Source organism: Lolium perenne, chromosome 2, assembly GCF_019359855.2.
Source record: "Lolium perenne isolate Kyuss_39 chromosome 2, Kyuss_2.0, whole genome shotgun sequence".
In the NCBI taxonomy this organism is placed as follows: domain Eukaryota; kingdom Viridiplantae; phylum Streptophyta; class Magnoliopsida; order Poales; family Poaceae; genus Lolium; species Lolium perenne.
The window spans coordinates 286,811,585-286,817,789 of NC_067245.2; positions in this window are offsets into that span (position 1 = coordinate 286,811,585).

A 6,205-nucleotide genomic window follows, 5' to 3' on the forward strand; every position below is an offset into this window, starting at 1 on the left:
GATGGCTCAAACCATCCGGTTTGGCATGCCTTTGGCATACCGGGGGTCATCCCCCCAACATTAGTCCCCGAAGCTGGTATAGTCCGGTGGATTTTATCCGACGGACCATGCCAGGTTCCCATATTATAAAGTGCCGGTTTAATCTTTCCGGTTGTCAGTTAAATCTTCCGGCATCTTCGCCGGACTTACGTCTTTCTCTCTTTGCAAAGCACTTCCGGTATCTTATCTTCCGGTGTCTTTGTCATTAAACTCCTCCTCGGTGAAGTCGAGCATTTCTCGGGTACAGTGCCCGTCAAAGACATGCGCACTGTTTCTGACGCGCCTGTGCCAGGGGTCACTTCCCTTCGGCTTCTGCGCCCGTATTAACTGCGACACACCGGATCCAGGCTGCCGTTCCGGATCCGTACGGCCCCCCTGTGGCCTTTTGTTTTTTATGCGTGTATCATCGTGCCACGTGGCGGCCCGCGAACCGAACCGCCGTGGGCCAACGGTTACCAGCCCACTAACTCCTTCTCCTATAAATGGGGAGTGCGGTTCCACTTCGTCTCTTTCCCCGCATTCGCCTACTTCCCAGTGCTTCGAGCCCTTCGCCCTCTGCAACCTCGTTGCCGCCGGTCGCCGCCAGAGCCCTGCTCCCGATGAACTTGCGCTGCCGCTCTTGCTGCGCTGAGGATCTTCGCCGCAGAGAGATCTACCGGTGCTTCTTCGTCGCCGCCGCTTCGGGATTTCTTCAGCGAGTTTCGCCCTTCTCCGTCGCCAGCCTCCGCCGGCGCTCACGAGCCCGCTGCTGCTTCGGCGACCTTCTCCTTAAGCATCTCCGCCGCCTCAGGTTAGGCCCAATACATATTTGCCTCTTTCTTCCTTGCTCCTTAGATCTTGGGCTGGTTGGGGTATTTATTTTCCTTTTTTTTGTTTCTTTTCCTCTTACTCGTAGATCTTCGCGCAAGAGTAGATCTTGGGAAACCTGTTTTTCGGTAGAAACCGGTATTGTTCAAACCTCATGTCTAGCGAGGGCTATTCTTCCGAATCCTCTTCAAGCAGCCGCCAGAGTGCAACCTCCGATAGCCTTTCTGCTGAAATCTTCCGGATGGACTCCGACACCGGAAGAGGCCAAGAGACCGGCGGCTCCGGCCAGGGTTCCGGGGTAGATCTTTCCGGCATCACCCGCGGAGCCTGGAAAGGTTCCGACGTCACGCAGCATGAGATAGATTGGCTCTACCGCTCCCGAAGGATACCGGCAGGCGTTTCCTGCCGGCTTCCGCGCGATGAGATCGAGCCGGTACTAGAACCCGGTGAGTTCGTCGTTTTTCTTGCTCACTTTGAGCGTGGCTTCGGCCTTCCTGCTTCCGATTTCTTCCATGAGTTCTTAGATTTTTATGGACTCCAGCCTCACCACCTTCCCGGCAATGCCGTTTTTTATCTTTCTTGCTATGTCTCCTTCATGGAGGGCTACATTGGCCTCCGTCCCACGAAGGAGACTTTTGCTCGCTTCTTTAGCCTTCGGATCAACTTGGTCCAAGGCAAAGACATTCCTAAACCCAAACCCCCCGTTCAATGCGGGTCTTGCATCATCGGCTCCCGCCAAGGGAGCCCCTTTTTTAAGTTTTCCGGTCTCGAGTCATGCCGGGCATGGCAATAGACCTTTTTCTATGTGAAGAACAGCGGCGAGGCTGATCTCATCAACCTGCCGGCTTTCAATCCGGCGGTGCCCACGAAGGCCAACTGGACCTTTAATCCGAAGACCACCCATATCGAAACCAACCGGATTATCCGCTTCATGGAAAACCTGAAGAAGGATACGGATATTTGCTCTGACGACATCGTCCGCACCTTCATCTCACGCCGGGTGCTTCCCCTCCAGCGCCGGGCGCATAAGATAAGTGAGATGTATGGCCCTCGTGATCCCACCAAGATCACCGGCCTCGCTCTGACCAAGGAGGACATAGTGCTTAAAGCTAAGCAGATCTGTCAAACTGATATGCCAATGGACTGGGAGTGGGGCTTCACGCCTCTCAGCTCCACCAACCCTCCAACTGCTGAAGTAAGAGATTGTGCAATCCGGGTTGTTGTACCGGAAACTTTTACATTGTGGCTAATTGCCTTTCCATTCTTTTTCAGGCCAAAGAGCGCTTTCCTCGCATCGCCGCGGAGAAACGAGGCCCGAAGCGGAAGCGGGATCTTGACGAGGTCGACCCCGATCCTTACATCCACTGGACCGACCTCAAGATGGGCCGCACCCACACCCCATGCCCCGGTAACTTTTCAGCTGAAGCTTCCGGTTTGGATGATGAGGTCGTTATCCTCGAGGTAGTTTTCTCTTCCGGTTTCTCATGCTCTTTGTTATTTCCCTTCGGTAGATGCTCCCTCAGCTAGCACCCAACCACAGGTTCATGAGCACGTGGCTCCTCTGCAGGCCGAAGTTGGCCGTGAGTACATGGAGAAGCTCACCTCCCAGGGCAAGAAGCACAAGGCCCCGGCAACCGAAGCCGGTTCAAGCCAAGGCCCTCCCGCCAAACGCTCCCGGACCGAAGTTGTCAGAGGGAAGGAGGTAGGCCGGAAGCGCTGATACTTTATGTCATATTTATGCGTTTTCCGGAACTAACCTATTGACGAGATGCCGAAGGGCCAGTTGCTGTTTTCTGCTGTTTTTGGTTTCAGAAATCCTAGTAAGGAAATATTCTCGGAATCGGACGAAATCAACGCCCAGCATCTTAGAATCCCCGGAAGCATCCAGAACACCCGAGAGAGGCCAGAGGGGGGCCACAGGCCCACCAGATGGTAGGACGGCGCGCCCTGGGGGTGGCCCGTGCCCCCCTAGCGTGTCGTCGCCTCGTTGACCTTCTGACGCCGCCTCTTCGCCTATAAGAAGCCCCTCAACCTAAAACCTCGATACGGAAAAGCCACGGTACGAGAAACCTTCCAGAGCCGCCGCCATCGCGAAGCCAAGATCCGGGGGACAGGAGTCTCTGTTCCGGCACGCCGCCGGGACGGGGAAGTGCCCCCGGAAGGCTTCTCCATCGACACCGCTGCCATCTCCACCGCCATCTTCATCACCGCTGCTGTCTCCCATGAGGAGGGAGTAGTTCTCCATCGAGGCTAAGGGCTGTACCGGTAGCTATGTGGTTAATCTCTCTCCTATGTACTTCAATACAATAATCTCATGAGCTGCCTTACATGATTGAGATTCATATGATGATGCTTGTAATCTAGATGTCATTATGCTAGTCAAGTGGATTTTACTTATGTGATCTCCGGAGACTCCTTGTCCCACGTGTGTAAAGGTGACAGTGTGTGCACCGTGTAGGTCTCTTAGGCTATATTTCACAGAATACTTATTCACTGTTATGGATAGCATAGTGAAGTGCTTATTTATATCCCTTTATGATTACAATGTGTTTTGTATCACTATTAATCTATGTGCTACTCTAGTAATGTTATTAAAGTAGTTTATTCCTCCTGCACGGTGTAATGGTGACAGTGTGTGCATCGTGTAGTACTTGGCGTAGGCTATGATTGTGATCTCTTGTAGATTATGAAGTTAACTATTGCTATGATGGTATTGATGTGATCTATGCCTCCTTTCGTAGCATGAAGGTGACAGTGTGCATGCTATGTTAGTACTTGGTTTGGTTGTGTTGATCTGTCGTGCACTCTAAGGTTATTTAAATATGAACATCGAATATTGTGGAGCTTGTTAACTCCGGCATTGAGGGTTCGTGTAATCCTACACAATTAGTGGTGTTCATCATCCAACAAGAGGGTGTAGAGTCTAGCATTTATCTATTTATTCTGTTATGTGATCAATGTTGAGAGTGTCCACTAGTGAAAGTATGATCCCTAGGCCTTGTTTCCAATACTGCTATCGCTGCTTGTTTACTGTTCTACTGTATTTGTACTGTCTGCAATATTACCACCATCAATCACACGCCAGTCCTGGACAGCAAAGCACTTTTCTGGTGCCGTTGCTACTGCTCATATATATTCATACAACCTGTATTTCACTATCTCTTCGCCGAACTAGTGCACCTATTAGGTGTGTTGGGGACACAAGAGACTTCTTGCTTTGTGGTTGCAGGGTTGCATGAGAGGGATATCTTTGACCTCTTCCTCCCTGAGATCGATAAACCTTGGGTGATCCACTTAAGGGAAACTTGTCAGCTGTTCTACAAACCTCTGCTCTTGGAGGCCCAACACTTTGTCTACAAGAATAGAAGCTCCCGTAGACATCAAGCACTTTTAAAGCGCTCGTTGCCGGGAGGAAAGGTAAAAGGCACTCATACTCCGGTTCCAGGTAACAGTACTTTTCTGGCGCCATTGTGTGTGTGCTCGAAGCTATTTCCTTTAGATCCTGCAATTGCATCTTTTTGTTTCTTGTTTACACTAGTTAGGCATAATGGACAACAATGAGCTTCTTATTCTATTTCCTGATTTAAGACATGGATGGTTTGATGCGAAAATTAAAAAACCCATGGAACATATTAGTATGAACACTTTGAACACCATTGTTGCTAATGATATGGAAAATTCTAAGCTTGGGGAAGCTGGCTTTGATGAGCATGATCTTTTTAGTCCCCCAAGCATTGAGGAGAAAATTTTCTTTGATGATACTTTGCCTCCTATTTATGATGATTATAATGATAGTAGTCTTTTGGTGCACTTTGTTATGGAGGATAAATTTGATTATGATTACAATATGCCTCCTATATTTGATGATGAGAATAATAATGATAGCTACTTTGTTGAATTTGCTCCCGCTATTACTAATAAAATTGATTATGCTTATGTGGAGAGTAATAATTTTATGCATGAGACTCATGATAAGAATGCTTTATGTGATAGTTATATTGTTGAGTTTGCTCATGTTGCTACTGAAAGTTATTATGAGAGAGGAAAATATGGTGGTAGAAATTTTCATGTTACTAAAACACCTCTCTATGTGCTGAAATTTTTGAAGCTATACTTGTTTTATCTTCCTATGCTTGTCACTTTGCTCTTCATGAAATTGTTTATTTACAAGATTCCTATGCATAGGAAGCATGTTAGACTTAAATGTGTTTTTAATTTGCTTCTTGATACTCTCTTTTGCTTCAATTACTATTTCTTGCGAGCGCATCATTAAAATTGCTGAGCCCATCTTAATGGCTATAAAGAAAGAACTTCTTGGGAGATAACCCATGTGTTTATTTTGCTACAGTAATTTTGTTTTATATTTGTGTCTTGGAAGTTGTTACTACTGTAGCAACCTCTCCTTATCTTAGTTTTGTTGAATTTTTGTGCCAAGTAAAGTCTTTGATGGTAAGGTTCATACTAGATTTGGATTACTGCGCAGAAACAGATTTCTTGCTGTCACGAATCTGGGCCAAATTCTCTGTAGGCAACTCAGAAAATTATGCCAATTTACGTGAGTGATCCTCAGATATGTACGCAACTTTCATTCAATTTGAGAATTTTCATTTGAGCAAGTCTGGTGCCTCTTAGAAATTCGTATTTACGGACTATTCTGTTTTGACAGATTCTGCCTTTTATTTTGCATTGCCTCTTTTGCTATGTTGGATGGATTTCTTTGTTCCATTGACTTCCAGTAGCTTTGGGCAATGTCCAGAAGTGTTAAGAATGATTGTGTCACCTCTGAACATGTGAATTTTTGATTATGCACTAACCCTCTAATGAGTTGTTTCGAGTTTGGTGTGGAGGAAGTTTTCAAGGGTCAAGAGAGGAGGATGATACAATGTGATCAAGAAGAGTGAAAGCTCTAAGCTTGGGGATGCCCCGGTGGTTCATCCCTGCATATTTCAAGAAGACTCAAGCATCTAAGCTTGGGGATGCCCAAGGCATCCCCTTCTTCATTGACAAATTATCAGGTTCCTTCTCTTGAAACTATATTTTTATTCGGCCACATCTTATGTACTTTACTTGGAGCGTCTGTTTGTTTTTGTTTTTGTTTGAATAAATGCTTGTGTGGGAGAGAGACACGCTCCGCTGGTTCATATGAACACATGTGTTCTTAGCTTTTAATTTTCATGGCGAAGGTTGAAACTGCTTCGTTAATTGTTATATGGTTGGAAACGGGAAATGCTACATGTAGTAATTGGTATGATGTCTTGAATAACTTGATACTTGGCAATTGTTGTGCTCATGTCTAAGCTCTTGCATCATACACTTTGCACCTATTAATGAAGAAATACATAGAGCTTGCTAAAATTTG